This window comes from Schistocerca nitens, chromosome 11, assembly GCF_023898315.1.
Source record: "Schistocerca nitens isolate TAMUIC-IGC-003100 chromosome 11, iqSchNite1.1, whole genome shotgun sequence".
Classification (NCBI taxonomy): domain Eukaryota; kingdom Metazoa; phylum Arthropoda; class Insecta; order Orthoptera; family Acrididae; genus Schistocerca; species Schistocerca nitens.
This window is the reverse complement of record NC_064624.1, coordinates 95,733,456-95,755,300: the sequence shown is the minus strand read 5'-3', so window position 1 is coordinate 95,755,300 and position 21,845 is coordinate 95,733,456. Positions and strand designations below refer to the sequence as shown.

Sequence of the window (21,845 nt, the reverse complement as noted above, 5' to 3'; positions counted from 1 at the left end):
TACAGGAATGGCACAGTTTCTTTGTAAATGGCACACAGACTGACAGTCGAGAACTAAGTCTGTTACGCTCTCACGGAAGTAGTACACGTTCTTGCGCTGATGCTGGTTTGCAGCGACAGCCTAGTGGCGGTGACGTCACAGTTGTGATTTGTTTCTTGTGTCTTCGTTATCATATTCTCTCTTGAAGGGTACAACGGTTGATACGTTATTAACTGACTTCATAAATGGTAACGTCTCTGCGATAAGTTATCAGCGCCTCGTAACCATGAAACGGCATACTGCAGATTATAAAATAAGCTGTTTCATGTTTAAATTGTCAATTATTGACGATAACAACTCATTCCTAAGAACACTCTTATACGAAGGCATTAACCGTCGATAAATCATTATGTGACTTTTATTATAGCAATGATTATAATAAATCATTCCAAGAACGACGTTTTCTGTAAACATCCCGTACGCGAAGGTAAAGTCCTGTGAGAGGCCCATATTGAATGCAAACGAAATTCGATAGCCGTGGTCGATTTTTGCGTATGACGTCAAAATTATGTCACGTGTGCGAGAAGTAAAGTGAAACGAGTGTTACCTCATTTGTTGTGAAGAAAGAAATACAGGCAGAGATTTCAATATCATGACCTCCTTCATAATGTTTCATTTTGAAGCAGTCAAATAATTCTTTCTGTTTACAGTGGTGAAATGTTATTTCAAGCGATTAGTTACTGTGTCGAAATAAACACTGTGACACATCTAATTGCAAGTTCATGTCATTTTAGAGTAACATTGCGCCAGCAAAAAATTACCACTTTTCTAGTACACTGATTATTCTGAATTGGGGTATTATAATTATTTTAATGATTTTTTTGTTCCCCTTGATTTGCAGCATTTGTTAATTCAGTAGATAATTCGGAAGCTAGTGTTTTGAGGATAATAAAATATTTCATGCAAAATAACTGCTATCAATAGTAGTGTTCCTAGGCGAATGTACGTATGGACCTAGCACAGCTGAGGTCAGGCAGTCTGCGGCTGAGGGTAAGTGGAGCAACATCTGTGTCTCTTGTCGTAAGCTGTGTGCCGTAGTACGATAACAAACATTCTGAAATATTCGCGCTATTTGTGTACGGTTCGTTTTCTTCAACTCTGGGCTTCATTTGTGACTTTTTTGACCGTAATCAATAATTAACTCCGAGTGAAAATTTATTAGAGGAACATCCGTGATCATTGACTCTCATGAACAATGACCGCATAGCAGAGTAGTGTTGATGGACTTGATTATTTTTGTGCACTATCATAATTGTTTCGAGTTCTCTAAATGTGTATGAGGGCAGTGATATGGTGAACTAATAGGTTAAATGTTTGTCACAGGTGAATTTTTTTCAGCTACTGGACTGTGTCGTGTGGTTACTAAAGGCCCGTCCACACGCAACGATCTGTCTGCGCAAATGTCTGCGCACATCACATCTGCGCAGACAGATCGTTGCGTGTAGACAGAAGATTTGCACCAACCTGAGGTGTGTGCAAACCTGGAAGTTGGAGTTGGAGGTTTGAGCGAAACCTCTCAAATCTGTGGGTTCAAACCACATCTGCGCAGACAAGTTGGAGCGTGTGGACAGGAGATCGCCGCAAATCTGGCGCGAAGCAGCTGTTTGTTCAGTCTAGTGTTTGTATTTGTGCGCACAGGGCATTAAAATGGCTGATACTCGTCAGTGTTCTCGAGAGTTTGTAAGTGAATTCATTGAAATATATAGAAACCACCCATGTTTGTGGAAGATTAAAGTAAAGAATATAGTGACTGAGACAAAAAGACAGCAGCATACAGTGCTCTAATTGAAAATTGCGGGTATTACTTCACTCAACTCTTGTTTCGATATTGCAGTTGAAAATTCCAAATCCTTGTAGCTCCTTCCTGTTGCTAGGAATCTTAATGTTACCGCCAGCCGTTCATGAGGAGAAATTGCCTTTCTCTATACAAGTATTTTTTCTCATGATATGAGGGGTTACAAGCTTTAAGAGATAATTATAAGTTTCGACATCCATCCGCAAATAATTTCGCCAGTCGCTAGACTCGCCCTGCAACTCTCGCAGTAAATTTACGTGAGAAAACTGCTTTCGCTTTAGCAGCCACTGTCTACACCATTTTGACCGCTTTCTCTGTTTCCTGCGGTTGGTCTGGATGTTTTTTGCAACACAAGTTGCGAACACAGACCACAACAGAACTTCCTCCATTTCTATAGATCAAAATAACTGAATTAAATTTTTGACGTTTACGGGGAGCGTAGTCGCTTGCTACTGATATTTCTTTTCTACACCGACAGATGGCGGGCGAGTAGTAGATTGGGGTTTGTGTCGTGTGAACACACCACATTTGCAGCGATCTTTTGCATGTACAGACATCTGCGCCGATGTCTGCGCAGACAGATCGTTGCGTGTGGACCGGGCTTAACACTAGGACAATTTAACAATCTATGAATCTGTGTAGTAGGTAGAACTCTGCATTCCTTTGATTCGAACTATATGTGAGACACAAATCTGGCCATATCGGTGAACAGTTTACACTGAGAGTGTAATTAAAGATTAAAGTGTTTTAAGTCTACGTCTAGTGTCGACCACAACATCGCTATCGACTATTAGTAGAAGTAACATCTTTCAGGAAATTTTAGAGCCAGTACAGCTATCGAGAAGAACAATAGAGGCTTATGCAGAAGGAAGTAGAAATGTTCTACACTCTTCCAAATTATTCGAAGAGTACTGTAGGTGCAACTATAAATAAGCTTAAATATTCATTCTAAGCCTCCAATAAGCCGCGAATTAAAACAGTACTGTAGGCTTACTATGTTTTTCTTTTACAGAATGACAGAAACGTCCAAAACCAGGTTCTCAGGAATATGACACGAAACCGGTCATTCGAATGAAAATCAAGAAGATATTAGAAGAAATTACTTCTCGACTAATTGGACACAGGAAAGCCGCAAGGAAGTATTACATTCCAAGACAAACCATTGTGAACAATTTGAGAAACAAGAATGACGTAAAAGCTGGAAGGCCCACTGTTCTTACCAAGACTGAAGAGAGATGTTTTGTCAAAGACTGTATCAGTGTCAGTGATGCGGTTCTTCCAATATCAATATCTGACTTCAGGTGCATGGTTAAATCATGTTACCTGAAAAAGAACAGTAGACTGCCTTGCTGATAATATGCTTGAATTGGCCTGGGGAAAGGCATTTTTAGAGAGACATAGTTCTGAACTGCCTCACAAATTTACAATCAATATTTAAACGAAGGGTGCTGCTGTAAATGAGAATGTAATCAATATCTTTTATAGAGAAATACAAAGCCGAGGTTAAAGGCGGTCCTGCTGAAAAGTTTACAGTTTTGATGAAAATGTGTTTCATGACATACCAGCAAAAGAGAGCTCTTATTTCGTTGGACATGTCGACGTCCTGAGAAAACTGAGGACACCTCAAGACCGTGCTTCACTCTTATGTTGTTGGGGAATGCAGCAGGAGAATTCCTTCCGCCTTATCTTATTGATAAACGTAAACCAAAATGGACTTACTGGATATACAGTCACCTCCTGGAACGCAAATAAACGCAGCAGAGTGGGTGGCTAGAACAGAGTTGATTGACAATTGAATTCAAACTCACTTCCTCATGTTTGCCTCAAATAAGGAAGGAAGGAGATTAATACTTGAAATATTCTCTCTTCTCAAATCTCAATGAAAACTTCAGAACTTTGTGAGAAAAGAACACATAGTTCATTTGCATTCCACCGAACGCTACTAGTCTTCTGCGATCTTCATATCTTGTTTATTTTTCTCCTCTGAAGAGATTCTTTGTTACTGGACGAAGACTGCAAATGAAAAGAAGAAACAGCGTTTTCTGAAGGGTACATTTAGTGGTGCATTTGCGAATATTTTGCGTTTAGGTGAACAGACAACTACTACAAATTTAGTGAAAGGACTGAGAAATGTGGATATTAAAGGCGATGGGAGACTTCGAGTATTTCCCTGTTACGCTAGAAAGGAGTCTTGTGTTACGATACTTGTGGGAACTGAATTCCCGAAACGTTCGGAGACGGCGAGAAAGACTCCAATGTGAGGATCGTCAAAACGTATATGTTCCCCATAGAAACAGAATGATATGGACATTGTTTCGGGAGAGGATGTGCATCAAAAAGAAAAAAACATATTTCATAGCCATGTTTTTATTTAATTTGAAATGCTGTTTAATTCGCCTAAACTAAGAGTGGTTTATATTTCATCAGTCTGACCCTTAGTGTATCAGTAAAGAAGTCGATGTTCTTGCATACAGGTGTTAATACTACATAGTTCACCAACACGTACTGCCGTGAGCAAAAGACTAACTACCGCCCTGCCATCTGTTGGCGACGCCAGGCAACAGTTGTATGGCCCACCTTTCGCCGACCAGTAGCAGCCGACAGCTGGCAGTTACATTTATTTCGCATTGTGACGTCTTGTCAGAAAGTATTTGAAATAGAGTTCATCTCCACAGTGATGTATTTCTTGTTCTTTAAAGACTTTGATGTAAGGTATCGAATATTTGCGGTACTTATCACAAGAATATTTAATACTCGTTATGGTAGTTCGTGGCAAATGCTATATATTTCGCAGCTATTGCGAACTGATTACTTTTAAATGACCTACGCTACAAATCGATCGGTGATTTTTGGAGAGGTGCATCCTAACGTGGTTTGTACCTCGTATCGTGCGCCAAGTGTTAGCAGTGTATGTGTTAAATTGTTAAGGTAGAGCTACGGAGTAGGCTGTAGAGGTTGGCCAATCGGTTGTTCTAGAGTAATCGTTATCACAGTTCCAGATATTCTTTGATAACCGTTATCGTTAACGGTTATTAATAATTGTCAAGTTATTTTTCGCTAGCGAATACCGATTACTCCGACAGTGAAATTACGACCTAGTTGGAATCCATCAGTTTAGTTAATAGTTATCAGTATTACTGCGAGTAGTGTGAAATGGCAGGAATGTCGTATGAATCGTGTCATAACCTTAGCTAATTAACTCCGGGTATATTTTAGTTGATGTTAGAACGATTATTAGTGTTTCATATTATATGTATGTAGGTTATCGGTCGCTATTAGAAATATTATCCTCGCAGCTGCAACAGAAAGTACGCGGAACTTCGCCACAACGCTGTTTAAGTAAAATGTTAACAACGTGCGTTTTTAAGTTTGAAGAAATATGTAAACTGAATACTTTAGGTTAAATTCGAAGCTTAATTTCTTGTGTTGTTTACTTAATAGAATAAGTGTACTGCCTTGTAATACAACACAAAAATATATGTAATGTGAATGATTCGTTTACTCCTCTACAAGATAGTCAAATGGTTGAAAGTGTGAGTACGCTAGTTGGAAAACTGCTCGATTTCTCCAGCTGCAGCATGTGTATAACATAGGATGAATGGAAGCGTCGGATTCCACCCGTCTGCTTTGACCCCGTGACGTAAGGTTCTATAATCCCATAACATATAAAGACATGCATATCGAAAAGATTGACAGTGTTAAATTTCTGGGATTATAACTCGATAATAAATTCAGTTGGGAAGGGCTTACCACAGAATTGCTAAAGCTCCTAAACAAATCTGTATTTGCAGTTAGAATGGTGTCAGATGTAGGAGACACAAATGTAAAAAAGTTAACATACTATTTTTATTCTGTTATGTCATAAGGGATCATATTCTGGGGTAACTCTTCGACAGAGCAAAAGTATTTAGCATGTAAAAGCATGTAGGCCTAAAAAAAATCGTTTGTGGTATAAATTCAAGAACACCATGTAGAAACCTGTTCAAGGAACTTCATATTCTAACCACTGCTTTATAGTATATTTATTCTTTAATGAAATTTGTTGCAAGTATTTCCAACCAATAGCACAATACATAGTATCAATACTAGGAATAAGAACAGCTATCTACATAAAGATCTAAACTCACTTACCTTGACCAGAAAGGGGTTCAACATTCAAGAACACACATTTTCAATAAAATTCCAGCAACCATTAAAAACTTTGTTTCAGATAAAGCACAGTTTACTGAAAGTTTGAAAGACTTTTTGATAGGCAACTCCTACTTTATAGATCGTAACAGGGACTGTTAGACCAGCTTAAGTAAAAATTCTGCTACCAGCATATTTCACAACAGTCAAGATGAGGTATTCTGTGTGTGATAAATTTATTAAAAGTGCATAACTATGTTTTGTTCTGGCAGTATATTAATACTGTACATATTAGCAGCTCCAGTTTACTGCAATATGTTCACATATTTTGACAATCTCGTGACCGATGACAATGGTGGTAAGTTTTATATTCAAATGCTTTATGTTATACTTTGACATGTTGCACATCCATGACAATCATCTCATTTTTGGGTCCCTGGGACAAAAACAAGTTAATCTAATCTACAGCGAGGGCTTTGATTTTGTGGTGGGAGAATGACTAATGCATATGTCCAAGCCTTCAGTTTGTTGTGTATCTGTCATGTTTGGCATTATTGTATACAGAATTCCAGTGCTGAATGATTGATTAACAACTCATAAGGCTTAATGTCTCAGATGTCATTACAATACCTTTTCACTCTTTTTATACAATTCTTCTTTGGATATCCAGATTGTGAGAGTATGAATTAATGGTATTGTGTAGGTAATACAAATTTGCAGTAAGTTTTCAGAAATCTGATCTTGACTGTTGCAGTAAAGTGCTGTAAAAACTGAAATAATACTTTGTACTTAAGTTACTCTACCAGTCCCTGTTAAGATATTCATCTATAGGAAATACAAAATGTCCTTTCGTGGGGAATGCTTTACCTGTGGATTCCACGTTTTGCTTTTTTTCTGTCTCACACGAGGCAATAACACGAATCCTTTCGAAACACTTCATCTGTCAATGTCAGCTGCCTGCTTTGATCTTTTTGCAGTTTAGGTAAGACTAATTGTGAATAGGTAAGACTAATTCATGAACAAGACAAGATGAGCACTCAAAATGAAGGGCTAAGTCTTGCATATAACAACCTCAACGTAGCAATGAGTGCACCTAACAGAGTTTTTCAGTGTTGCTTAACATAATAGAAAATGAACTGACTTGAGCTCTTTGAAAACAAAAAGCATATTTTATTCAAAAACGTTCATGTAGTATGCACAAGTGCTAATAGGCCCAAATGTAAGTAAATCTATACTTTTATTTAAATACACTGACAAAGTGTCTGACATGATTATTGTTGTAAGCATATTGTATTCATGCCAAATATACCTCCGTGAAATGCTTCAATTGCAATACCTATGTTTGAAGTGTACACTGGACAATGTTCCCGCATAAAAGTGATATGCTCCAAACTATGTATAAAATGTTTCAAAGTCAATGGCCAAAAACTAATTAAATGAAAGAAAGCCTGCAATGGATGTGTACAAATTGAGAAAACTCATTTTTCTCTCGCTAATGCCACAAAGCTAAGTCTCACCAAATTACATAAGTTTCTTTGTATTCAAGTTGACCTGATACAGCACTGACACTTTTTCATCATGATGCTACCAAGCATTAGTGATGGGGTGTATTTGGAGAAGATACTCAACTATGTTCCATTTTTAGATCACCGCCAATACTCAAGGCATTTCAGTAAGTTTAAAATCCCTAGAAAGTATTAACATGTTGCATACACACTACTACACTTCATAGCTTTCCATACTATGTATGAGACAGCAAGTGTTTGTGCTCACAGTAGTGCCACAAATTTTGACATTTCTTGAGAGGGTAGGAGATGTGATACATGTATCACTTGAGATGAGTTTCCTATTCTGCCCCAAAATTAAAATATATATTACAGGATTACTGCACAGCTGTTTAATTTCTGTATGTTCTATGTAAGACACCTATGTTCATGAGACAGTAATATCACCTCAACAAAGACATCACCATGCCACATGAGAGATTACCTTATTTGTACATAAAATATATCCTAAAATGGTAGTAAGTGCTCGTCTTTGCGCTCATGGGTTTTCAACAAATTACTTAAAGAGTACAGGGAACAAAAAGAAGATAAGTTAAAATAAAAAATGGTAACCAACACAAATGTATGTACATGTGAGATGATCAATTTTATTCTGACTTTTCCACAATGATATGGAACACTTAAAACATTGCAGCATTATAAAGGGAATGAATAAATAGTTAACATGTCAGAGACTGAGCAGAAACTCAGATTGGAAATGGCAGGTAATCTGCCATGGCCTATTCAGTGGAACCAACAAAAGTATTTGCCTAAAGGAATTTAGGGAACCCACAAAATGTAAATCAGGATGTTCAAACAGGCGAAGGATCCCAATGCACCTGAATGGAAATTCGGTGCCATAACCACTCTGCAATTTTCTCAGTAATTTAACATGTGACCACAAATACAAATGTATAAACTTTTTTATTTCATCCAAGAATATCTCAACGTAACACAAAAAACATCAATAATTCAAAATATGGGTATACACACAATGTTTAAAGGATCTCTTTAAGGGCAGGACAGGTGGTCAGCCATGGCCTTGATGAAGGAACCATCCCGGCATTTGCCCTAGCGATCCTGGAAAACCCGAATCAGGATGGCCAGACAGAGCGAACCCCATCCTCCCGAATATGAGGTCAGTGCTGTTAATAGCTACACTGCCTCATTCGGTTGTTACCTATTATACAATGTTCTGATTTACATGAAAATAGATCTTACAACTAGCAAAAATAATGATTAAATATATACACAATTACATATGCAATTACACTTTAACATTGTTCTTTATCACTTTACACAAACAGACCACACAACACTTTGTTCACGGAACTTCAATAAACTGCCAGAGGCTGCTTCAGCAGTTGCTGCATATATGAGTAGTTATCTGCAACAGAAGAACAGGAAACAAACTGCAGAAATATCCTTGTCTAAAGACACTTTAGAAACAACATAAAAACTTGCAGCAACTACTTAGCTGACTCACATTAGTAGTAAACATATTCACTTAAGGCATGTCTAGCAATTAATTTAATATGTTCTTCAAACTTCTATATGTATGCTGATAACACTACACTGTAGAGTGTGACCACAATGAAACTAACAATGTAAGAGATATCTTCTACACACATTCTGGGATGTTAACATCTGAATAGCTGTTCTCTGCAAAACTGTTTTTTATAGTTGGAGGGTCCAGCATGTGAAGCAAGATACTTAAACTTGTTAAAGACTTACTGAAATTTATCATTTGATGCAGTTTTAGATTTGAAGTTAACATTTAAATACCTCAGATAATGACTGACTTTTTCAGTAAACAAAATGTCCATGAAAGCATCTAATAATAATTCCCTGTCCCACAATGTAATTTTATTTTTTAAAGAGTAGAGCCCCTCCACACTGCCACTAGCAAAAGTTCTACAATCACTTCTGCATTGATTAGTTTTTTATCAATACAGGTCCATCAGGAGATAGAAAATGGATGAAAAATGTAACAAGAATTGAGATTTTAAGGGCAGAGGGCAAAACATGTCATGGCAAGCACCAAGGGGAAAAAATCCTCCACAACTGTTGGACAGGTAGTAAGAGCAGTAGCGGATTTCTTGCTGTCTGCAGCAGATCATGCAAGGGTAGGTCACATTAGTAAGTGGGTACCATGCAGTTTGATACTAGTGTTATAACCACCTGCACATCAGTACAAATGTATGTTGGAGCACATCAGGCTACAGTGGGGAAGGCCAGTTGCACCCTTTCTGTACTCCAACCTACTTACATTTAATGCCCGATTTAATAAAAATTATACTCTTCCATTTCTGGCACCCTTTCTTGAATACAAACTAGCAAAATTATGAGAATTTGTTGTGTTCCACCACAAACATAGGAAAACTTCCGTGTTTTGCAAATGAAATTTAGTATTGAGCACAGGATGTTTCACCAATTCACGTTTGGCATTTTCAGTGGTTTTCCTTTTGGTCATATTCAAGAAACATTTCTTCCAGTAAATATTTCTCAGCAGGTAACCTATACTGCAAATTTGCAAAGGCTGAAGTGTTGTTATCAATACAATAAAACAATTTCAGTCAACATCTGAGGAAAATAGCAGCATATATTAACAATAATATACGGGTTAGTGTTAACACACATGAAACCGGTGTTAGTATCATTTTAAGAAACTTGAAATTCAAAATAATTGAATGTCAGAATGGGTGCTACAGCTAACAATTTTTAAGTAAAGCAGAAAACAAAATGCTACTGTACTTACAAACTTTGAGGTGCCAAATGCCTTGACACAGGCTACCAATAACCTAATAGTATTTTTGACATCTCATGCCTCACAGGTACTTAACTGGATTGCAATCTGATGATTGCTGCTATCAACATGAAAGATAATATAGTTGTATCCAGTGACCAAATTTCAAAGCCGATACTGAAATTAAGTTCTAAGTTACAAATTCCAGTATTTACATATACATCACTGGTAATCCATTCATGTGTCATAACATTAACCTCAGTGCAAATGTACCTCCATTTTAAGCGAAAGGTCAAGTTTGCCATTGTATGCAAAACACTATTACCTTGTACTTCAAGTTTACCGCTATAGGACTGTGTAACATTTGCTGCTGCTGGAAGACTATCGGAGCCATAACTGGAACAAAGACCTCCGAGTTACCACCTGCCAATATATACAAACTTCAATTTTAAACTGAAGTTGAAATATGTCATATGTATCCAAACCACTACCACATTATTCTTCAAGCTTCTCACATTATAGCTGTGTGACGTCTGCTGCTGCTGACTTCTGGAGCTGTAACAGAAACAAAGAGCTTTGAGTTACCATTTGCCAGTATACTCTTAAGGACTGTAACTGTACCTTCACTTTAAGTGAAAGGTGAAATTTCGCACACATGTATCCAAACCACTAGTACCTTATTCTACAAGTTTCCCATTTTATAACTGTGTGACATCTGCTGCTGGTGACTGACTTCTGGAGCTATAACTGGAACAAAGTGCTCTGACTTACTGAGCGACAATATACATTAAACACTTCAACACAAAACCACTAGTACTCTTTTAATGTAGCATAACAAATATATGCTATGGCCTACAGTTATATCTCCATTTTAAGGGGGAGATCAAATCTGCCAAAAATGTACCCAAACTAGACTTACCTTACTGTTATAATATCCCAAGTATTAAACGGAGACTCATCTGCTGGTGTTGGTGTGCCTCTCGAATCGACTACTGAAACAAACATCTAAGATAAGAAAAGCATATTTTGGGGTATAAATCGCCAGTAATCTCTCATTAAATACAATAAATAACACGTACCCTGTAACAGGAAATTCAGGAGTTAGTACTGTCCATATTTAGAAATATAAGTTTTTCAACTTTGGACACCTTCAGCCGTGTGCGCCTTTCATTTATAATGATACCAGTTTTAGAAAATATTCTTTCGCATGGCACAGAAGTGGCCACTATGTTGAATTTTTCCCTCGCCACTTTAGACATATTTGGGAAAATATATTGATTTTCACGCCACCATGCCAGTGGGTCCTCACTTCTACTAATAACTGGGCTGTCCATGTACCTTTGTACTTCCACAATAGCAGCTGACTGAGGAGTGCCCTGGGGCTGTGTTGATTTTACAATTGCACCATAGACACCCCATACTGACAAGGGATCAGTGGTGGTTGAAGTTGACACAGTTTCATGGCTCTGGCCTGTGTTTGTCAGTCTTCTGTCACCCATCTTTTGTGCTACTAGTTCAATAAGCTGTTTCTTTGCATTATCTGCTGTAACTCGGCTTTCAAACACAAGAGATTTAAAGCATGGATCTAGTAGAGTGGCTACTCCTATAGACTTGCTCATCTCTACATTGTGGAAACAGTCCTTCAGGCCTTTTGTTAATTCTTCAATGACAGTCCTTGTCACACTGTTAAATGGCCTTTTCAAAAGTTCTGCACACACTGATAATAATCCTCTTGTCAGAACAATAACCTGAAAATTGGAATAAGTTCTTCAATATAACACAAACAGTACAATATCTCAGAAATGATTATGCCATAATACCACAGCTAACATTTTAGCAAGAAAAAAGCTGCTTAACTTACTTGGCTGCCAGTAGGATATGACTCAGCACTAAGCTGTGTTGAAACCTGTGCAAATGGCTTCAGCACAGAGTAGAGCTCTGAGCAGAGATATTCCATTCCTCATCTGTCAGTTGTTCAAAATCAACTGTGAATAGTACAAGTGAAGTCTTCACTGCATCTTTAATTTCAACTATTCGCTCCAACATACACATAGTAGAGTTCCACCTTGTTGGCACCTCCTGCACCAGTTTTTTAACATGACCGGCCCCATTATTTTGTTGGTATGTCAGCAGTCTTTCTCTTGCCTTGCAGCTTCTCTTTGACTTTCTGCTGAATTGACACAAAATGTTTTAGTGCATTCTGCACAATAAGATTTAGTGTATGTGCATAGCACCCAAAGTGTTTCCACTGTAAAATGGATACTGCATTTTTAATATTTGGTGCATTATCCGTCACAACCAGCAAAACTTTGTCAGCCTGAAGTTATCTGTCGTGCCTATTAGAGATGCCGACAGATTCGAAGCAGTATGTGCACCAGAGAATTGGGAACATCCTAACAACACAGATTGCAAGGTGAAATCTTCAGACACAAAATGCCCTGTCACCGCCGTGTAACCTTCATTTGCTGCCGATGTCCAGCAATCTGTGGTCAAACAAACTGTCTTCGCAGCTGACAGTTTGTCTACCACTGTCTCCTTTGCTGCTGTGTATGCTGCTTGCAGCATTACATCTGAAATATGCTTCCTGCTTGGTAACTCATAACCAGGATTAAGTGCCCACACAAAACCCCGAATCTTCAACGACTGAAAATGGTTGGAAGTCTTTAGTGAACAGCTGAAGAAGTTGCCCATCTATCTTCTTTTTCTGATTCACTCCGATCCTTTTGGAGAGGTACGATGTCATAGAACTTTGAACACCTTGCTGCATTGATGGGGCTGGAGCAGCTCGCTCCTCTTCCACACTACTGGTGCCAAGGATCACCTCTACAGGAAGGGTTTCACCTACAGAAAAATAGGTTTCATATCAGCATAAGCACAATAGAAATGATGCCATATTATTTTTGGTGATATATATTACAATGTTTGCGTACAGTATTCTACATGGTACTTGCAGCTTGAATATTTACTTCATACAAGTTGACAATTGACTCAGTTTTAGTAATGACTATAGCTTCAAGTTTCTTCTTTAATCCTAGCAACACCAACACATTTTCAATAATGTGTATTGGAGGGAAGGGAGGGTACTGTATTTCCACCCTAAAAAAATATCTTAATTGTTGTTGACATATCATATTTTAAACAAATACTGATGTATAAGTAGGGCCCTGAACTTCAAAATATTCAATATGACTGTCACTGTGGAAAGTCACATGTACTATTAACGTGTCAAATTTTTGGGTTGAGTTTAACCACAAAATTTAAAACATTTATGGAATTCAGTTGAAGACTCCATTAAAAACAATTATCCTTTTCAAAATTTTAAAATATGAAACAGTATCTCATTCCCCCCCCCCCCCTGTCATCGTCAGGGTTAAAAACAAATGATACACAGGAATGAGCACTGATACAATCTGCTATCCGATTAGTTACTAATAATTGCGAGACGACAGTTCATATATCACCCAGTGGCATTTTATTAGCACTATCGTTATTACACCTGCAACAATAACTTCGAATTAAATAATTAAGTATTCCGGCACCATATGCAACATATTTAATGTTTGAAAATGTCAAGGCAAACAGGTGCGGTGGTATCGACAGATTAAGTAGTCACGACAAATGAAGACTCGCGTGTAAAAATGCACAAAGCTCCACACTGTATAGCATGCTCTTATTTTAAAAAAATTAATAAAATAAAAAATAAATGATTATGCATGCACTGAAATAACCGTAATTGCAATAAAAATATTTTTTTCATTACTCACCAAAATCTAGCTCCGAAGGTCTTTGTGAAGAGAAATTCACAATTAAATGTGATTTCTGAAGAGGTTTTTTTAAATTCGTCGTCGTCGATTTGTACGATAATTTCTTACCGCACAAAGTACATTTCGCAAACTCTCGATCAAGAGTTTCGAAATAAGACCACATTTCGCTTGTCCTCGACCTCTTCATGTTGGCAACTATTGGTACTAATATCAACAACACAAAGAAAACAAGAGCGTGGAACGAAAGTCAATACCCTCTAACGCAACCAAAGGCCGGAAAGAGAGTGACACCTGTTCCGGAACACCAAGAATTGCAGAGAAATGAGACAATAGATTCCCGTTATTTGCCATCCCCTCTCCCCGATGGCCCACCGTCATTTCCGTAGCCGTACGAAAATATTTGTTCGCTCCAGTTACTATCTTCTCTGGAAATATCACCTTTAACTGGAGTCACCGAGTCAGGAACGTCTAGACACACAGTTATTCCGTTACCAGCTTCCAGGTTATCTGTGGTGGTAGCCCGATAACTGCCAGAGAACTAGAACTACGAGCCAATAACGATAACTGCCAGAGGAGAATACCGTTCTCTGACAGTTATCTCCATAGTCGCTCGAATTCCTTAGTAACTCTCCTTGTACTACCCGTCCAAGCTAAATTAACACGTAAGGCAGTGGCTCAAGAGATCGACTGTACTTGTTAATGCCTGTACTGCAGCTCCTATCAGCCACGGCTCGGACATTAATTTTATTTAATTGTTTATGCTAAAAGTAACGAAGGCCCACGAAATAGTACACAGTTCTTATCAACAGATGGCGCGCAGTCTCACAGTTATTCCCATGGTCTATAGAACGCCTTCCAAATGCGAAGTACGATCTTCGGTCAACAGATGGCGCGAGGCACTGTTGACACTAAACAGTTATTGAAATAACTGTCAGAATCAGAGGAACGGTTATCGCAGTAACCATTACTTCTCAGTAACCGGTTATTTCTATCAGTTACGTTATTTTTTGCCACCTCTAGTAGGCTGTCTTGCTTAAGAGTTGATTCGTATTATGTCAGATGAATGAGGACACTTGAGGATTTGAATGCAATGTTGTAAACATTATTTAAAAATTAGGTAATCGTGTTCAACATACAGAATGGCTCAAATGGCTCTGAGCACTATGGGACTCAACTGCTGTGGTCATCAGCCCCCTAGAACTTAGAACTACTTAAACCTAACTAACCTAAGGACATCACACAGATCCATGCCCGAGGCAGGATTCGAACCTGTGACCGTAGCAGCAGCGCGGCTCCGGACTGGAGCGCCTAGAACCGCACGGCCACCGAGGCCGGCCAACATACAGAGTGTCATTATAATATCAATATGTTAATCCTTTCACAATCCAGAAGCACTATAACTGACGCGTTTTAACGAGCAAGACAGAATTACTCTGCAAGAAAAACATAAAGGCGCTATAAAGTGATAATGTTCTACAATGGTGATCATTTCCCTTGTAACGCGTAAAATAATAAACCTTGCTTCAACTTCTTTCTGTTGCATCAGAGCACTTTCGATACTGGAATAGAATTCGATGAATGGAGAACTTCAGCCCATTAAAAATGTTCGATTGAGGGCGAGGCTGGAACGACATAACCAGGCAGTCCGAAGTCACATTCAGCTCTTGACAGCCAGGCGTGCAGAAGACTGCAGGGGGTTGAGCCCACAGCTTCTGATACACAGGCCTCACGGTCAACTGTGACGTCATTGCCGATAGACCGTCGCTGATTGCCGCAAAAGCCTGCAGTTCTTTCGTGAAATTGTAAAAAAATCACGAGACTTAGTTCTCGACTATCAATTTGTGTGCCACTTACAATGACACTGTGCCGCTCTTTATCGTTTAAAAAGACACTATGCCTTTCCTGTATGCTGTTGTGCAAAATGCATGTTACGCTGGTTGCAATGCTCTGTGATTTCCTTCTATTGTGTTTGAGATCATTTGCAGAATTTTACCGTTTGTTAACAAAAACTTTGGGAGTGAAACCGCCATATGCCACAGCCTGTAAATTATTCTACGTGATGGAGATAGTTTTAGTAAAACTTATCAGATAGGATGGAGAAATTATTCTGTTGACCATAAGCTTAATTACTTCGACAAAAATATAATTCACTGAGACATAAATGATTCACCAAAGATCGTATCGATGTTGTCGTCAGGATCAGTTTAATTGTAGACCCTCATGTAACCAAGATTTAACCAAAAAAGCAAAAAGAAAGATTTCATAAATCTGATACGTCCTTCTGTCTGTGTCATCATAACTGTCAAATATGTACCAGCATACTGCCGTTAATGAAATGAAATGTTTGTAAGTAAAATGTAGGCTTAGTATTATGCACTTTCAGTGATAACAACGCAATTACACGTATTGAGAAGAGAAAATTAGGAATGAGAGGAAAATGTAAATGTTTGTTAACCTGAAACAAAATTTATTTCAAGCTACTTTACAGTTGACAATTTTCCCTTTTTGCTGTTATTACCGTTACCGCTGATTATTGAGAAAGATATTACACGGTACTTTTACCACTCACTGAAGAATTCTGTCGTCTATGTGATCTACCTACGAAAACTCCCTTTGGAAAAAGTTTTTTTTTTTTAATTTCATCAGCATCTAGAATTAAAAAGTAAATTTCCCTGGGAAGGGCATCTAATGAAGCTGTGTTGAAGTTCTCGGGAGACCAAGCTTTTACCAACTAAATAACCAGAAATAACAACATTAGTAACCTCATTACCCTGCATTGTTTTCAAATGCTGATAATGTATAATCTCTCTCTAAATATGTTTTACATGTGTCGTGTCTCAGATTCTTAAGAACACCATTTGCACAGTGCCCTGACAAGTATGTGTAAGAAAAGGCAAATATTTCTGAACAGACTGAATTTGATCCTCTCTGAAATCGATTACACTGTCAAAGTTTGGTGGTGGGGCCGTGAGTCGTGCTTGGGTAACTCAGTTGGTACAGCACTTGCCAGTGAAAGGTAAAGGTCCCGAGTTCGAATGTCGGCCCGGCACACAGTTTTAATCTGCAAGGAAGTTTCAATATTAAAAATGTTCCACCATGCACAAATTAATTTTGATGAATTTAGCAGCGCTTTCAAAACTTTCAGTAAGATGATGTTCCCCCAAGGCTACCAAACCTTGAACAGTCCTCTCATTGAAAATATCAAGCACAACTTTGAAATTTTCTCACTCCAGGTTGTTTTTAGGCAGATACTTTAATTTTTTTGGTAAAAATTTGTTATCTGTTTGTACTCCACGTCATGCAGAGAATTTCGCCATAAGGAGTTCTTTGCTTTGTGAAACAGTTTCAAACTGTGGGCACTTTATTATCTGATCTGGATCTTCTTTATCGATCCAATGGTATGTGACACATTTTAATATGTGAACGAAATGTTAAACTAAAAAAGGGGTTGTGTGTCATTACAAAGAAGATTGTAAACAATTGACAGTTGAGAAGGGGAAGCAAAGAATGACGTGGCCCATGTGTTAATTGAACTTTTGTCACTAACATCACAGACTAATCAGTGAACAACAAGGACTGATTCACAAATAAATAGAAGCTTGTGTTTTGAATACAACAGTTAATTGCCCCCTAGCTGCTCAACTGCTGAATGTGTTTGAAAATGCAGACAAATCCTATGCTGTATATTAGGATGGGGTAGCGTAAGACAATTTGCGCTCCTTATAAACTCGTAAGTGTGTGGTGATATTGAAAATAAAATGCTACAAGACATAATGTAATCTGGCGAGTATCTGAAGCCCTTCTTTTGGACACCCATTCATTTCACTTGCTAACAAAAAAATTAAGATTCCTACTTTCAGTTTTATCAAAAAAATGTAACTTTTTTTTCATTCCCATCCCCCAGCACACCCGTCCCGAATCCGACTCCACTCCACTCCCGATGTTATCCTCTCCTCCCCCAACCTCCTTGGCCGCATAACGGTGGATGTCCTGGAGCCTATTGGTAGCGACCATCTCCCTGTCCTCCTCACCGTTTCAGACGGTCGTCGCCCCCGCCCCGACCCTCGTAATGACCCTCCCCATAAGTATGTCCATGACTACTCCCGTGCCGACTGGAATGCCTACTGGGATACCCTTTCCACCCAGGTCGATAGCGACCCCTTCACCTACCACCATGACGATGTCACCCATGCCGCTTCCTTCCTCCAGCAGACCTTGTCTGATGCCGTGGAGGCCCACGTCCCTACTGTCGCCATCCACCCCCACCGTCCTACCTTACCCCCACAGGCCGTCCTCCTCCTCCGTGAATCCCGTCGTCTCTACCGTGCCTTCCTCCGCACACGTGACCCGGACACACTACGACGCCACCGGCAACTCCAACGACACATTCGTAATTTGCTCGCGGCTAAGAAACGCCGGGACTGGCGACAGACATGCATCCGTTTAAATGCTACCCTACCAATCAACTCGTCCAAGTTCTGGTCGGCCTTCCGTCGCCTTACCGGAACTAAACCCTCCCCTTAGTATCCTCTTCTCCATGATGATCACCCTTTCCCTGACTCCCTTAGTAAGGCCAATCACTTTGCCTCCTACCTCTGCGATGTATTTTCCATCCCCGATGATCCGCAGTTCGATTACTCCCTCTTCCCGGATATCCGCGATCCAACTGACACATCTGTCCCTCCCCTCGCTCCTGGTTTCCAGTACTTGGACAACATTGCACACACGGAACTCAATGCCCCTATCACTACACAGGATCTCATTGCTACACTCCGCACAAAACGCAACACCGCTCCTGGCCACGATCGTGTCACCTACCGTCACCTTCGTGAAGCTCCTGTCTCTTTCCTCTCCACCCTGGCCAGGCTCTACAATGTAGTCCTGTCCACCGGTTACTACCCCGACCTGTGGATAACCTCCCGTATCCTCATGTTCCTTAAACCCGGCAAACCGCCGTCCGCCATCTCCTCCTACCGCCCCATCAGCCTTACCTCGGTCTTCAGCAAAGTCCTGGAATCTATCCTCACCCACTGCATCCACCAGCATCTCCGCCAGCACTGCCTCCTTCCCGTTACCCAGTGTGGCTTTCGGCCGTCCTTCTCTTCCGATGACCTTCTCCTTCACCTCACGCATCTCCTTTCCCAATAGCTTAATTCCCGTCGCTCCGCAATCTTCCTCTCCCTGGACCTCGAACGTGCCTATGACCGAGTGTGGCATTCCGGTCTCCTCTTCAAGCTCCAAACCTTCGCCCTTCCCACTAACTACGTCCGTCTGATCGGCTCCTATCTCTCCCGCCGTCCTTCCTATGTCACCATCCATAACACAGATTCCTACACCTATTTCCCCTCCGCCGGTGTGCCCCAAGGCTCTGTCCTCTCCCCCCTTCTGTACCTTTTGTACACGGCGGACATGCCGCCGCCGTCACCCCCCGTCCACCTTCTCCAGTTTGCCGATGACACCGCCTTCCTTGCCCTTGCCCCCACCCTGCAGCGCTCCCAACACCTTCTCCAATCCCATCTTGACCGGTTCACCGCTTGGTGCAACCAGTGGTTGCTCAAGGTCAATCCCTCCAAAACCCAGGCGATCATTGTAGGAAAAACCACCCCTTCCTTCCGCCTCCTTGATTTCTACATCACCATCTATGGCCGTCCTATCGCCCTCACTCCCACCTTTAAGTACCTTGGCGTCACCCTCGACCGTCGCCTCTCCTGGACTCCCCACCTCCGGACAATCCAAGCCAAGGTACCCTCCCGACTCAATCTCCTCAAGCTCCTCTCCGGCCGTACGTGGGGTCTGGACCCCTCCACCATCCTCCACACCTATAAATCCCTCATCCGCCCCATCCTTTGTTATGCCCATCCGGCTTGGATCTCCGCCCCCCCTCCCCTTTATAAATCGCGCCAAATCCTCGAGCGCCATGCTCTCCGCCTCGCCTATCGCATCCGTCTCCCCTCCCCTATGCGGATCCTGTACGATCTCATCCCCTTCCCCCACCTCCTCCTTTTCCTTGAAAGGATACGGATCCTGTACACCTCCCGCAAACTCGATCCTCCTCACCCGCTCGTCTCCCCAATCCTCTCCCACCCCCGCCCGCTGCCGCGCCTGTATGCCCACGCCCACCTGGTCTCCATCTCTCCACCCTCCTTACCCTCTCCCAAGGTGGCTTCCGCCAGCTCCCCCTCCCTGATGATGTCCTCCTCCCCTCCATCTACCCCTCCTATCAACTTTAATCATCCCCCCACCTCCTGTGTCCTATCCTTTAGGCACCCTCCCTCCCTCCCTTCCCCTCCCTTCTCTTTCCTTTCCCCCCTCCCTCCTCCCCTCTCCCCCGGGCTTCCCCTCCCCCTTCCTCCCTCCCCCTCTCTCCTATGCCCATGGCATCTCTGCTCTCCCCTCTCGCTCTCCCACTCCCCTTCCTCCTCCTCCTCTCTTGGCAGGTCCCCGGACTCGCACACGCATAGTGAACATTCGCGCGCCGGAGATCGTCGCCTTATGTGCCTCGTGTGTGTGACGTCGTTTAGTTTTTTTGGTGTCCGCCGTCCCACTACTACGTTCACTTGTGCCGTCGGATTCATCAGTGTTATGTGCGCCGTGCCAACGTGTTTTCAGTGTTGTTATCGTCACGTGTGAACGACTCCATGTTTTTTGTGTCTCTGTGACCTCTCTCTTTTGCCCATCACTTTGTTTCATTATCATTCTCCATTTTTATACTTTTGTAAAACGCTATGGCTGAAGAGCGGCGTAGTGTGCCGCTGCCAACCTACCTGATTTGTACAGGTTTTAAAATAACAATAAAGTAAAAAAAAAAAAAAAGCGTATCCATGCTCCGATAATCCCCTCCCAATTGCGCGTGGCGGAGTTGCCATTGGGCACCATCGCCAGATCCCCGTTCGGCTCCAACGTCTCCTTCCCGACCCCATCGAACACCTGATCCTTAGTCTCTTCTTCCCTGGCCTTACCGTTACCAGCGCCACCATCTATGTCCGCCCCAACGCCCCTATTCCCTTCGACTTCATCTCCCATGTCGACCGTACCTTCTCCTCCTACGTGATCGCCGCCGACATCAACATCCATAGTAGTTCCGCTGCCCAGTTACGGCGGTGGCATCGGTTCCTCTCCTCCCTTCAAGGCGACGTCATTCCCATCCCCCAGCACACCCGTCCCGAATCCGACTCCACTCCCGATGTTATCCTCTCCTCCCCCAACCTCCTTGGCCGCATAACGGTGGATGTCCTGGAGCCTATTTGTAGCGACCATCTCCCTGTCCTCCTCACCGTTTCTGACGGTCGTCGCCCCTGCCCCGACCCTCGTAATGACCCTCCCCCTAAGTATGTCCATGACTACTCCCGTGCCGACTGGAATGCCTACCGGGATACCCTTTCCACCCAGGTCGATAGCCACCCCTTCAACTACCACCACCCTGACGATGTCACCCATGCCGCTTCCTTTCTCCAGCAGACCTTGTCTGAGGTCGTGGAGGTCCACGTCCCTACTGTCGCCATCCACCCCTACCGTCCTACCTTTCCCCCACAGGCCGTCCTCCTCCTCCGTGAATCCCGTCGTCTCTACCGTGCCTTCCTCCGCACGCGTGACCCGGACACACTACGACGCCACCGGCAACTCCAACGACACATTCGTAATTTGCTCGCGGCTAAGAAACGCCGGGACTAGCGACAGACATGCACCCGTTTAAATGCTACCCTACCAATAAACTCGTCCAAGTTCTGGTCGGCCTTCCGTCGCCTTACCGGAACTAAACCCTCCCCTTATTATCCTCTTCTCCATGATGATCACCCTTTCCCTGACTCCCTTAGTAAGGCCAATCACTT

The 21,845-nt window shown here is 41.5% G+C and overlaps 1 long non-coding RNA gene across 1 annotated transcript; it reads right to left on the bottom strand.

Annotated features, from left to right (window-relative positions):
- Positions 1–8,201: 8,201 nt before the first annotated feature.
- Positions 8,202–11,242, bottom strand: LOC126213058 (uncharacterized). Its single transcript, XR_007541062.1, has 4 exons — positions 11,172–11,242; positions 10,929–10,999; positions 10,578–10,807; positions 8,202–8,893 (listed from the first exon to the last, which is right to left on the bottom strand). It is a non-coding gene; the product is annotated as an uncharacterized LOC126213058 (long non-coding RNA).
- Positions 11,243–21,845: the final 10,603 nt, after the last annotated feature.